Source organism: Nymphalis io, chromosome 4, assembly GCF_905147045.1.
Source record: "Nymphalis io chromosome 4, ilAglIoxx1.1, whole genome shotgun sequence".
Lineage (NCBI taxonomy): Eukaryota > Metazoa > Arthropoda > Insecta > Lepidoptera > Nymphalidae > Nymphalis > Nymphalis io.
Genome location: NC_065891.1, coordinates 10,098,241 through 10,113,622, shown reverse-complemented (window position 1 = coordinate 10,113,622; position 15,382 = coordinate 10,098,241). Strand labels below are relative to the sequence as shown.

Below are 15,382 nucleotides of genomic sequence, written 5' to 3'. Positions count from 1 at the left end.
CTTTTTAAGAAGAAATTTTGGAGCATATTCCACCACGTTGCTACAACGAGGCTTAGTGGATAAACATGTGGCAGACTTTCATCCAAAATCTTTTACGATTTCTTCCTACATTCAAGCATATGTAAAATTCATAGATGCTTGCCAGGGTATAAACCCATAATTTATAGTTAAAATTCACGTTCTATATTTACTTAATAACAATTAATAATGTTTATTCTCTAGTATTAACTGGTGGCAAAGGTTTGTGCAAGCTCGTCTGGGTAGGTACCACCCACTCATCAGATATTCTACCGCAAAACAGCAGTACTTGATATTGTTGTGCTTCGGTTTGCAGGGCGAGTGAACCAGTGTAATTACAGGCAGAAGGGACATAATATCTTAGTTCCCAAGGTAGATGGCGCATTGGTGTTGTAAGCGATGGTTGAAATTTCTTACAATGCCAATGTCTATGGGCGTTTGTGACCACTTACCATTAGGTGGCTCATATGCTCGTCCGACTTCCTATTCTATAAAAACAACACCAAAATTTGTTACTAGTATGTTAATATCTATTATATAGGGTAGAAGAAAAGATTATATTTCATAAATTACATATGCCATGAGCATACTGTGCACAAAGTAAAAAGGTCGCCGGTTATATTTTGCGCGCGATTTTCGACCATAGACGATAGTCTAGCAAACATTAAATATTCCACTAAGCTTCGTTGTGTAGATCTAGTAAGTGCTAATAGGAGCAATCCCTCGGTCAACATTCGCCAAGGCCATGCCGTACGCGGAACTCTCGCATCGAGATTCAACAAACGGAAACTTGGTAAGAAAAAAATTTAGATTTTTTATTTATTGATGTACTACTAGAGTTGGGCAATGTCAAATAAGTTACTGGGGACAATTTGAGGTCGTACGCTACTTTAGATTTTTACGATCTGATAACAAATACCTATTTACCTAATATCGAAATGTAAGTTTGATGTTGATTGTAATATTGCGATAATTTTGAATTAAATATATGTACATGTACATGTTAAGTATATACTTTACACCGTAACTATATTGGCTTGTGACCTTTTAGTTATGTACAAGATTTATGTTCTGAATCATTAATATAATAAAAGAAAATTATTAATATAATCAATTTCAGATACTAATTATAATGACTTTAACTTAAGAATAAATGTGAAATTAAAGGATTAATCTCATAAGGTTTTAGGAAATTTTAATAGTAAGTATGTTTTTTTTTTTAATTTTTTAAGTATGTAGTCCAACATTTTATTCATCTAACATAAATGGGATTTACTTTGTCCGTCTAAAGCCAAAAGCTCTTCTTATACTTTTCTTCGTGTATTTTTCAAATTGAATCAAATATTCGTAATCCTAACTTTCATTGAGGCGTGCTGGGAGACGGCGCGGGCGCAGCGCGGGTGACAGTAAACAGGAAATGTCGTAGCGAGTTGGCAGCTCTTCAAGCGACACGTGCTTGACGTTGGCGTCACCGCAGCGTCGCATACTCGTGACCGTGCCCACTCTATGTCTGCATCTTACATATTTACGCTGCTGATTAACATTCGATAAATTAAATGCTTAATAGTAATCAAATAAACTAATAATTGCACCGATTAAAGACAAATTTTGCGAAGGTATTTATCATATACGATACTTATTTGCTTCTTAAAATAATAGTAAACCGATTTAAAAAGAAACTTAGTACGTACAAATGTGCTAAATACATGTATTTTATTGAAAATCATAGCAAAGTACGTCATTGTAAATGGAGTATTTGTAACAAAATTATAGAAACCTTGTCAAACATTTTTGAAGTGAAAACTTCTTTAGGTGCGTTGGGCTGGTTTATCGTAGGGGATAGACTGGTGGTTTTACGTCACCGACATGCTAATGTTAATATAATGAAATCGTTGAAAGTGAAAATAATTAATGTATTGTGAAAATTGATGAGGATAGTAATGATTGAAATTGATGTAAATACAAACAGTATATACAAATAATGTAAGTTTATTTCAACTATTATTTATTTAAATTAAGCTGTATTAATCTTTGTACCGAGTTTGCGACATACTGTGTGTTTTGATGAATAATAAAATGGGATAGAATTGTTACGTGGAGTGCCAATAGATGTGAAAATTATAAAAAATATACATATTTAACAGTTTCAAGTTTTCACCTCTATCGACAGTCCCTATGACTACATGTTTTATTTAATCTATATTTCAACGTGTACATCGAAAAGTCATTTAACATAACATAACAGTGTAACTTAACGAAATAATATCCGTTCCACTGTCAAACCACTGTCTGTAAAGGCTTATTTTAGTGACCGGATACTCGAATAGGCACATGAATGGTTTTAAAATTTCGACGAAAAAAAAACTGTTAGAAAAAGCGTCGACTAAACGTACCGCGGGCCACATGGTCAGGGTAGGAACAAAAGGCACGCTTGAATATGTTCTACAGATGTGCTATATTATGGAATATACGCAGGGCTGTCACCGTTAATTAGTATATTTCAATTGCTTGTAAAAATAAGTCGATTTTCAACGGTAAGCACATCAATGTTTATCTCATTCAAAGTTGTCATAGCTTAGTACAAAGAGAAAAACATTATGATTATGATTGAAGATTACTTATTCCCTTTTAAATTGTAATACTAAATATTTAACAAAAAAGGTAAAGAAGTAGAAAAGAAGCTGCTTTAAAAGTGAAATATTATACTCTAGCTACCCGTCCCGGCTTCACACGGGTAGAATAAGGGTCTAAATAAAATATTTATATCGTAATACATATATTCGAAATCATTTCATCATTTGTTTTACGGCATGACATTTTTCAAAACCTTCATCATATATATATATATATATATATATATATATATATATATATATATATATATATATATATATATATAATTGGTTGAACCAATTTGCACAAAACATTAATAAATTGTACGCTTAAACCTTCCTCAAGAATCACTTCATCCATAGATGAAAACCGTATGAAAATCAAAAGAGTAGTTTTTGAGTTTATCGCGTTCACACAGATAGATAGAAGACAGACGCGGCGGCGTCTTTGATTTATAATTTGTAATGATACTATTATAGATATTTCTGTATTTCATATTATTTTTCTTAGTTTATTTTGTGTGTATAATAAGTTAATTTTACAATTTTTCAATAGAAATATAACATATTTGTTAATTATAAGAACGAGATTCATACATTTGAAAAAAAAAACACAATAATAGAGATCTACAGAACACAATAAGTATCTTAATAAAATACATATAATTATTCGGAATTGTCAACCCTATACCCTTGGAGTGAACAATGCATACCTTCATATGTATGGACTATGACATCGTACGATACTAGTTTTGGCGCGAAGAGTTTCAGTTAGCTTTTATAAAATAATGTAGACTTTTGCCCCAGACGTTAAAATAAAACCGCAGTAATGCTTGATAAAATATCGTCTCTACATTTAAATAGTTTAATACTATATATATAGTTTCAATCTGCATGTTGAATTATTGTATACTGATTTCTTTTTATAAAATACAATATTGACAAAAATAGTTATGTATTTGTTAAACTTAATAATATTACTTCGAAAGAACAAATAAAAGCTAGAAAAAAGTTTATATATATATTTATAAAATAGGTAGGCGGACGAGCATATAGGCCACCTGATAGTAAGTCACCAACGCCCATAGACATTGGCATTGTAAGTAATGTTAACCATCGCTTACATCGTCAATGCGCCACGAATCTTGGAAACAAAGATGTTATGTCCCTTGTGCCTGTAATTACACTGGCGCACTCACCCTTCACACCGGAATACAAAAATACCAAGTACTGCTGTTTTGCGGTAGAAAATCTGATGAATGGGTGGTACCTACCCAGACGAGCTTGCACAGAGCCCTATCACCAGTTATAAGTATTAACGTTTAGCATATTTATCTATCTGGACTTGAATGGAATATTATTACACAATACAAAGAAATTAATCGTTATTGATATTGTTGTTATTGTATTGTAATTGGAAAGTCGATATGGCCCAGTGGTAAGAACGCGTGAATCTTAACCGATGACCGTGGGTTCAAACCCGGGCAAACACCACTGAATTTTCTTGTGCTTAGTTTGTGATTATAATTCATCTCGTGCTTGACGATGAAAGAAAACCTGCATGTGTCTAATTTCACTGAAATTCTGCCACATGTGTATTCCACCAACCCGCATTGGAACAGCGTGGTGAAATAAGCTCCAAACCTTCTCTTCAAAAAGGGAGAGGAGGCCTTAGCCCAGCAAGGGGACCTTCATCGACTGTTACTGTACTGTACTGATATTGTTACCAAATTATACATGATTAAAATAAAATATACACATATAAAATATTATCCGTCCATTGGGATACACAAAAATCGCTCGATAAATTTAAATTATACCATTGAATGGAAAATATTCTGATTCCTGAACCATCTTATTTATTTTGTTAAATAGTACAATATAAAAAATATTATAAATGCAAAAGTGGGTTAAGAGGATGTTTGCCATCCCACTGTTACGCCAATACAGGATTAAATATTTGTGATAGACGTCGATAATTTTTTGTTAAATATGTACTGTAATTGATTGTTTATTATAAATAGAAAAACTATTATATTTGATTTATGTCGAGAGAATTGGGAATAACAGGTACAAATAAAAGTACCTTCCAGATTCGCAAGGACACTCGAAAAATGATAAACGTCGGAAGACCATGTGAGTTCTATTTAATTCCTGTAAAAGTAAAACTTTGTAGTATAACTTACATTATAATTATAGTATAGTACATATAATTATCATAGTACCTATTCAACTATTTTTGTTATCTTTTGTATGGCAGAAGCATTTGAATGACAATTTCGTTAAAAAAATCTTTAATGATTATTTATCATCAAAACTAGACTTTGCAACACTGTGTCTAGTAGATAGGCAGATAATGAGTTAGTGTCAATTTGTCAAATACAATGATCGCTTATGAATGAATCGGTGAATGACAGTTCGGCCATGTTTGTTTACGCGTGCGCATCGCTCGGGCCTACTCGGCGGCGTTCGGGCGCGCTCGCGCTGGAAATAGCACGCACAACGTCGAAGAGTGCGGTCGACGACCCAGCGCCCTGCCACACCGAAATATTGGTAACTTCAATCCTTTTCGATTACGATATGGGGGTGTCAATTATGTAATGAATTTTATTACTGTAGATAATTTTATCAACGTTTTTAGTTGAAAGAAAAACTTACTACATAAAAATATGATATAAATTTTCTTAATTTTTTTGAATCAATTCAAATTAGTAAAATGTGGTTTTATCAGAAATAATAATTAAATAATATTGCCTAATAAAACTTGATATATAGAAAACATGTTTTTTAGGTACTGATCATATAAATTTTAAATAAAGTCAGCGTTCAAAATAATACATTTAACATAATATAGTCAAAAATACCATTGAACTAAAAACAATTAGATAAACCCTATTACCATTCACATATCTATTGTTTTAGTTCAAAAAACTTCAAACTTCAAAAAACAACGGTTTATTTGTTACCGCGAATCTTTTATATGCATTATCCATTTCCAACTTTTATTATAAGTTAAAAAGAAAAGACAGAAAATTAATTTTGAAATATTATAATAATGTTAGGTACGCGTTAGTTTACACTTTACGAAATCGATGATATTTTTATAGATAAAACAAAAACGAAAATTATCGTTACTAAAAATGTAGGTACTTTATCAATATTTCCGTATATAGTATGTTATATATATAAGATTACAACACTTGGTTTGTAATACACATTACCATAGCCGGCTATTAAAATGTACAAGCTATAAATCATTATTCATTGAATAAGTCGATAATTTGTAATAATAAAATAATAGGCGGTATAATTTCATCAACGGAGGCGCTCCTACGGCGGCCACGCCGGTCCCACACCTACCGCACTGAGTGGTACCACCTACCACCACCCACTACTGAAAACTTGCACAAGCCATCCAATTCAAAGATCAAATTCTTGTTATTTAATCGTGTTTATGTATTTAAAAGCAATTACTTCAGAGCAATATAAATTTAAGAGGTATTAAATAATTGATTTTTATATATAATAAAGTAAGATATAAAATATTTACAGATAGTTAAAATTCTTATTTAACTTTTACTCCTGACTAAATACATATTTCAGTATTTAGCCAGAAGTAAATGTAAAAAATATATTAAAATTATATAATAAAATAAATAATTAAACTGAACTTCTAATCTTGAACCATATTTGAAAAAATGAATTTATTCAGAAGTATATTATATATATATAACTATACGATTATTAAAGTAGAGTTGCATATGTACATACGTAAGTTACATTTAAATAAACTGAAATGGTAATTTTTGCTATTTGATTAGAAAGGTTTATCTAAGTCTTTTTTTTTCGTATTCAAACACTGCTTAAAATTTCAGTTATATTTAATACGTACATGGAATATTTTTAATACAATATAAAGCCTTTTTACAGCAAAAGAACTCCATTAACATAAATATGCAAACTTTTTAATATTATAACCTGCCATTAACATAATCCATGTACAAATTCCTGTATCCCTAAGTATTTATTATGCTTTATAGAAGTACAATAAAACCGATGGAAATATTAAGTTGGCTTCACAATCTGCGCCTACGCATCAGTTTCGCAAGGCGATGCATGGAGGTTGGTACCAAATTCTTAACCCACAGTCACACGTGGGCAGGTGGAAAGCGGAGCAAGGCATTATGCAATTGTTCGATATGGCCTGCACCTTATTGGATGCGAAAGTTGATTGTAACAAAATTGAACTTAATGCTAAACAAAACAGATATCAATACTGTAAACTAAAGTTATCATTTCGCAATAAAATACAGCTCCGATTGATACCGTAAGTGTATCGTACATCAGTTTTGAAATAAAAAAAGTACGTTTATATACATTTACATCAGCAGCTACTGTTTAAGATTCTGCATACATAAGTATTTGGCTGCAAGTGTATATAAATGTTAGCTTGCAGGGTTGCATATCAGGGACAAATCTAGTAGCAAAATTATTGACTTCTTGTGCCAAAAATATAATTTGCAGCGGAGTTATAAAGTTGGCTGTTTTACACTCCCTTGCCTCCGAGGCGTATAAAGCTGCTTGTGCTTTTTGTCATAATTATTAAATTCTGCTACATGCGTGCGCTATCAGCTCGCACTATAGCAGTGTGCTTGTTTAATTTCCGATCCGTAACGTTGAAATGAGAGGAGATCTTTTACAACTAGAAATTAAAAGTCCTGAACCTATTTTATAAGATAAAGCTTGAAACTCGAAATGAAACTCAATAAGTAATCATACAATGTCAAAAAAAGTAATTTGGTCAATGACTACAATTATAAAATACTTATAAAATATCTAAACACATCAAAATATTGTATATAAGCCTATGTCGGTTTTCGACATGAACTGTTCGTTATATCGAAGAATTAAATAGTATTTAGTTCATCAATTATTTAGAAACGAATTTATTTAGTATATTAATTTCGTAGAATTACATAATATGTTAAATAATCTGTGGCTTCCCAGGGATTTCTCAGAAATTTCCAATCAAAGCAGAACTCATGAATCGATATTTCGAAATATTACTTTTGAATAAAAGCCCTTGATGTTACATAATATTTGAAATTTATTATTAGTGTCTGATATTTTTAATAGAATAGTAAATTAATATTTTATCTATCGTAACTAAAAATAAATAACAGAATGTCAACATTGAATCGTGTATTCATATTTTACAAAGTTCTTTGTTAATACAGAAATATCCACCAATCTGCATTATATCAATAAATAAGTTACAAACCTTGTCTTCAAAGAAAAGAGGTAAATGAAAGGAGGATTTAGTAGACAGATGGATATTTACAGGCTGTTATATAAAATATCCATCGTTATGTGTTATTCAAAATTAAAATAACGGAGATGCATGGTGGTAAGTAGGCTTAGGTTATTGGGAATTTAACTGAGTTTAAGGGCCTAACAATCAACACCTAAATAATTTAATTTCAGCAAAAACTTTGATTCTTTTATAGTTTCTAGATTATCAAGAAACGGGTTTTGAAAAATGAATGTTATTTATTATTTATTGATTTAAATAATTAATGAAAGCATGTTCTTTATTTAAAATTTTGAAATCGTAATGAACATTTGAAAAACTTTTTTTTTATTACTAACGGCCCTAATTATAAACGTAAATGTTTAGTGCTGACAGACAATACTGCCTTCTTTCGAATGTCAAACCATATAATGACAATAATATCAGAAATAGATACCTTAGCCGCTAAGCATAAGCAACGTGTATAAGTAAGGCCGTAATATTTATATTTAATCGGAGTTTAATTATTTATATAATTAAATTTATTCCGTCAACATTATGATTTTGTCGTTGAGTCTTAAGGGATTTTAAATAAGTCATTGATTTTTTTACACACAAATATAACGGTTAAAAGAAAACTTATAAGTTAATATGAAATATTTTAACGATAAGATTTACAAAAATGAATATGTATTAATGACTGCAATAACTACTGAAAATGTATATATTTGTGGTAACTTTGGATAAATGAATAGCATCGTTAGCTCATCCATACCGCCTACTGGTTAATTAATGACCACAAGGTTTTTTTTTGAATTAAATATAACGATTCGTCGGTATACCTGTCGCCTTCTCAGTGGCCATAAGTAGGTTATGCAACCTACGCTGCATTTTAATTTTGGTGTTAGCATGAATGTCACGAAAAACACAATTTACCTGTTACCAAACGTGTATGTAATGGCTTAAGCAATAATACAGCGAGGTCTAACGCTAATACAACAAAGTCTTGTAATTTGTTGCTAATATAAACTTATTTATGATTTACTTTTTGTCACCTGATGATAAGCGGTCACCCTCGCCTTTAGAGAAAGGCACCGTAAGAAATACTAATCATAGCTTAAATTGCCAATGTGCCAACAAGAAACAGGACATCGTAGGACCGGAACACAACAATATTTAGTATTGTATTGCTATTTGGTAGAATAAGTGATAAGTGGCACCTACCCAGACGGGATGGCACAAAGCCCTAACATCAAATACTTTTAATGTTTTCCATTTAACACTATATTTTTTATATTCTAAACAATACATTAAGACATTTTAGTAATAATCTGCGAAAGACCGTTATCACGAAACATTATTCAAAAAGTAAATATCGTAAACTACCGAATATTTGAAGGCTAAATTGAACTAAAAATATCTCTGCAAATAGCTCGTCAGTCCATTTTACAAAGGACAAAAATTGGATAAAGATGATAAGCAAGGTTTCCTAAACAAAACAATACCGGTACATCCCTATTTGCATGTAATAACATAAACATTTATGCGCACGGCAAACGCATTGGTCTGATGCCAAACTAGGGTTTCCGGCTCTGATAACTAGAAACAACACTAGCGCTAATAAATAATTAACAAGCTCTACATACAGACAGATTTATAATGTGTTTTATTTAAAATAATAATTATTAAGGAAATAGTAAAAGAACTTGCGAGTTCTTATACCTAGTCTAACTTTTAAAACGGTACGAGTCCTTGCACATTACACCGAGGCCCGAGGGTCGAAAAGTTCGCCCTTATGCGCACACATATGTGCACTATAACATCTCTTTCAAAGTTGATTAACTTTTGAGAATGGCTTTTGTAGCCGAAAACTCCCAGAAGGATATTATCATAACGCCTGTACACAACCATGTAATCTTACTGTTTACTAAAAATGTATCCCCTGCGAGGGTTGATTTTAATATATCAAAATAACACAATTATTGTTAATTAGAAAGGGTAAGATCATCTGGCACGATGACAGTGAAACAACACTTTACTCCGGTTGTTACTGATTAAATCTTATTAGGTACACATTAAAAGAACACTTTTTGGATAACGATGCTAGGAAAAGATGTCAAGTCTCGAGTTGTAAAGGACTAGAAAGTTCCTTGTGTACATTCTGACTAATAAAATGCAAGCATCAGTCCGAGTAAAAATTTTTGATATAGATTTTGCCTCAAATTAAATCGATATTTCTTTTAAATAAATCGTTTTTTTTGTTTGCCATTCAAAATGAAAACTTTATAATGTATTTGGCCTACACAAAAACCCATAGTGATTAGATGTATCTACATATGGACAATTGACAACGATTTTTGTACACAGTTTTTAATAAAAAAGGAGATGTTAAGGTTAATTTTAACATTTTATATTTTTGCAGATTAATACGACTAGGAATTAATACGTCTTTTTAAATGGAGTATAATAAATTAAACAAGAACAAAACCGTTGAAAATCATACATAGTTACAGAGTGCGTACACTAACTCGTCAGTCGTCATGCATCGTAATTATATAATTGAGATACCTCTAATGACTTTTTAACTCCTAAATACTCACTATTGACGTAAATAGTGTAATATTTTTTTATAAAGAAACAATGTCTTATTATAATCGTATTCAAACCGGCTTTATTAATGTGTTATTACGAAGATGTAATGATGGTTTTCGTTTTTATAAAAGTCCTTGCGATATTAGCGATAATGCGTTTAGAGTGCAGGGCGCAGGCGGAGTCGGGGCACTTCCTGTGGTACGTGACACGCGGTCCCCTTATCGCCTTCATTGATAGATTTATCTCGCGAGGTCGCGTTCCCGCCCGACGCCCGCGCCGACCCGCTATCACACTCGCAAACGGTCACCTCACGTTTTAAAACTAGCTATATAATTCTTTCATCGTTTATAAATATACCATGAAATTTATAAATTTACACAATCCCAAATAAATGACCATTGCAACTACAATAAATCCTATTAAATAATTTATACAATATTTTATTTACATTTCAGTAACGAAGTTATTTATTATTAGTAAGTACAACAATAGTAAGCCGTGACATTAATAGCTATTGTTATTATACTATTGTACCAAACTAAATTGGTAATATATTTAGCGAAGGAATTAATAAGACATGTAATGTAAATATACATCTATTATTAAGAAAATCAATATCGTTAAACATTCCTTTGTATAAGAAATTTGAAATATGCAGCAGCGTAAACTAAAATAGATTCGGCTAATTGGCAGTTACTAGTACAATGACGGATTTGTATAATATAACAGAAACTTTATATTTTTTAAATATCGTACTGCCACAACCATTCGCTACATATTAAATATTGATTGTTTTTCACAAAAAAAAATCGAAAGCTATATCTCTAATCTAAACCTCTTAACATTCGAACGTATTGAAAAAGCGTCTGGCGCCACATTGATAACGGTCTTAATTTTCTAAAAGCCCTGTCATATTGGCTTTCAAGGTAAGGAATGGCTGTAATTCTTTTAAAACACAGATCATTTTCTGGTAGCCCTTTGTGAATGTCTTATCTTATCAATGAAACAGTGTTCCGAAGTGGTTTTTTGTTGATGGCATTTGGCACGCGCTTTGTTCGAGTCATTTTACAATGAGGTCTTGTTCTGTGATGGCGATAACTGTGATAGGTGTACCGAGTACTTCCTGCAAGTAATATATCAGTGTTTTGTATAGTGCGACGACGGTGTTGAGAGCCGACGACTCGACTAGACTCTGAACAACGGGACCTTGCTACTGTTAGCCGCCCGCGCCCGCGCCGGCCCTACTGACAACTTTAATTTCCTGTCAATAGTCTTTCTTGGTATTTAACTGTAAATATAAAGGATCTACCATAGCGAACTTGTAAGTAGTTTTTACTGATGATCGCTTATTACTGTTTACCCGTTAGTAAATGAAACAGCGGTATTATATTTTACATAACATTTTTCTCGTTTTGAAATCTGAAATAAATGACTTTGAAACGGTCGAAGTCGTCCATTTCGTGCGTTCTTAATCACAAACAATTTTAGATCGTATAAATTATCTCCAATTAGCGAAACTCCCGTCATCGGTAAGCCGAGAACGTCGAGAATAAATAGTGAATGAAACCAATTCAAGGTTGAGGGAGTCAAAATGTATAAATAGATGACGCACCGATAGTTTCTGGTGTTCTGGTGCTTGGTAACTGTCGTAACCGTTCGTGACTGGCAGCAATGGCAATGGCACCGTGTCACTCGCGTTGCGCAGGCGGCTGCGCTGCGCGGCGTGCGCGCGGCCGATCGCCAGCCGACTGTATCTGCTCGCGACTCCCCATTCACTCGTACGCATGAATGAATGATGCCAGCACGTGGCCGAAAAATACTGAAACTCTGCTCTGGCAGGAAACCACTGAATCGACCTTGTCTAATGGTGACTAGACTTATTAGTTGACTGCGCGAACTAATATACTTGTGTACATGCTATTACATTCGTGCGACCATTGCGTACATAAATATAGAGCAACATAACGTTATCTATTGACAGTAAATCAGTTGTAGGACGTTTCTGATGTTGACGGGATATATTTTGTTATACATTAATAACGAGTGTTAATCAAAGACGACACAATACTATATCTTACATTTTTGTCCCATTAAATAATTGAAAAAATTAAAACATGACATCGAATTTTTAGTGATAAGTATTTATATCTTTTACATAAGCGAACGTTTAATTACCTACATAATTATACACAGCACGCAACATGCAAACTGACACTTTTTATTTTAAGGACTATTTAATTTTAATGGATTAAATAAAAAGATTGGATTTGGCTGTTTTTATCCTTATGCCTTATCAAAATTTATTTTTTGAATAATCGTTAGGCTTCATCAATACATTAATTGTTTCTGAAGTTTATATTCAATAAACTTTAGTTCCTAACTATGGATCTCTCAACAGTTTCACTTACAGACAAGTTTTTGATTTATTATTTTGCTTAGAAACCCTCTTTACTCTGAAAATTGAAAATTAATAAAATTATTATGTAGAAAAACCGACCTAAATTATTTCGAATCGTAGTTATTAATATTTTATAAGGGTATATTTGTTTTAATGCAACTTCAACAGTTATTATTACGCATAAAGATTTTTCTTATTCTGACGTACGCAAAGATTTATTGTATGACTTTTATACAGATGTTAATTACTTTCTTTGTTTTTTTTATTATCGTACAAATTAAATAGCAAATCTCTTTGTAAACTGCCTTGTTCGCTTTCATTGCAACTATTGACAAATGAATGTACTATATATTAGTTATATAAATTATAATGTCTCCTGTATTATTTTATATCATGTGCTTTTATATAATTTGTCATTTTTACATATTTATTGATGCTTTGGTTAACCTTTTTAAGATACATATAACATCTGTTTAAATTTCTCCCAACTTGTACACAAATAATTTCTATTCATAAAATAAATTTAATGTATTTTGAATCTTCTATTTTATTTTATTTTTCGCACTTTTATCTTTATGTACGACAAATAATCAAAATCAAAATATTTTAAAAATAGAGATTCAAAGCATTACACTTACTTATTGATAGTCAAATTAGTCTGATATATAGAAGCTACATCCGGTTTGAAAAAGAAATACCCCGACCTGAGAAGAACCGGCAAAAGAAACTGAGCGGGTTTTTTTTTGTCATGGCTCTAAGGAGAGTTCGATGTTTAATTTCATAATGTCTTATTAATATATATGTCAACTAATTTATAAAACAAAAATTACAATGATATTTCAAGCTTGTGTGATACTTGATATATAATTTATTCTATTAAAATATGTTTTTAAGTTAAAATTCTCTTTTGAAAAATGTATTTTACATTACATTTAGAACAATATGTCAAGTTAAGATTTAAATTAATAAATTTGCAAATACTAGCTTTATTCTTACTTTAAATTGTGCAGTTTTTTATTTTTATTTAACAGATAAAAATAGCTATTTTCTATTATATTTGTTAGAAAAAAATAAAACATATATTTTTATTTAGATTATTTGTTAAAAAATATGTATTCTTGAATATTCCTAACTATGAAGAGAATGGTTACTTAAATGAGAAATTTTGCTTCATTGTATTTATTTACTATAAGTATATATTTGTTAATCGAATTCGTAGAAAATAACTTTTAATATTGTAACTAAGATTTTTTCTTAAACTAATGATTTAATCTGAATACCTTTATAAGCACACCATTCAGCAATTAAACACTTCACACAATTTTGTAATCGACACTCACTAAGATCACTTTTTAAATATTCTGCCAATTATGTTATAAAATATGACACCCACAACACCGACTACAGCGGATGTTTGGTCTTCCATCTGCAAGCTCCGGCGCGGTTTGAGCTGGTCTGCTTCCTAGAGGCTCAACGGTCCCGCGCCTGCGCACTCGGCACTGGGGCGTGACCTAGACCCTGAAAACACCACCCTCCCGCCCACGCTCACCGAGTAACATGGTTATTTGCAAAGATGCAACCAAAATGCAATCCGAAATAATAACGCCGTTTTAATGTTTTACCTTCTTTTGTCGCTATTAAATGTATAGACGTTTCGAAAATACATTCCATTTTTTATTGTTTGTCGATGATGATCTACCTTTACTTTACTACGTCTAAAGTTGTAAGGAAGTAACGCACTACCTACACACTTTTGCCCCTCCCTTTGAACGATTATTCTTCGTTTGCATTGGCTCCTCCATTTGGTATGAGTACTGTCCTTCCGGGAGCCATTATGGTTGAAAAACAAGAGCAACGTAGGTTACGAGCCTATTAGCTTGTCAAAGGTTACGTCTAGAGCTATAACTCTGTGTATTATACTGGGAACATTATCTAATTAAATAGTGCGCTAGTTGTACGTGTAGGAATGTCCTTTTTAATGTGAATTATTACTGCTCATGTTTCCTTACGACAGCTCTACATAATTAGATACTTAAGAGAATGTTTATATGCAGAACATGGCATCATCGATAAATGTAGATAGATATTAGAAATATTTATTGAATTGATACCATTTGTGACAACATAAAAAACTAAAAATTTTTATTTCGTCACATTATAATTTGTTGAATTAATCAGTACGTATAATTACTGATAAAAGATTTTTTCTTTCTTTTTATAGAATAGGAAGGTGAACGAGCATATGGGCCACCTGATGTTAAGTGGTCACCAACGCCCATAGACATTGGCATTGTAAGAAATGTTTACCATCACTTACATCACCAATGCGCCACTAACCTTGGGAACTAAGATGTTATGGCCCTTGTGTCTGTAATTACACTGGCTCACTCACCCTTCAAACCGGAACACAACAATAACAAGTACTGCTGTTTTGCGGTAGAATATCTGGTGAGTGGGTGGTACCTATCCAGA

At 31.9% G+C, this 15,382-nt stretch overlaps 1 protein-coding gene across 2 annotated transcripts in view; it reads right to left on the bottom strand.

Moving 5' to 3' along the window:
- The window catches only part of LOC126781866 (protein sprouty), a 44,970-nt gene extending 30,607 nt beyond the window's left edge, over positions 1-14,363 (bottom strand). The window contains exon 1 of one of the 2 annotated variants that reach the window (XM_050506983.1): positions 14,191-14,363. The gene's annotated coding sequence lies outside the window, so the exon portion shown is untranslated. Of the gene's footprint in view, positions 1-12,124; positions 12,275-14,190 lie in introns of those variants that run through there. The other variant, XM_050506981.1, reaches the window with a different exon arrangement.
- Positions 14,364-15,382: the final 1,019 nt, after the last annotated feature.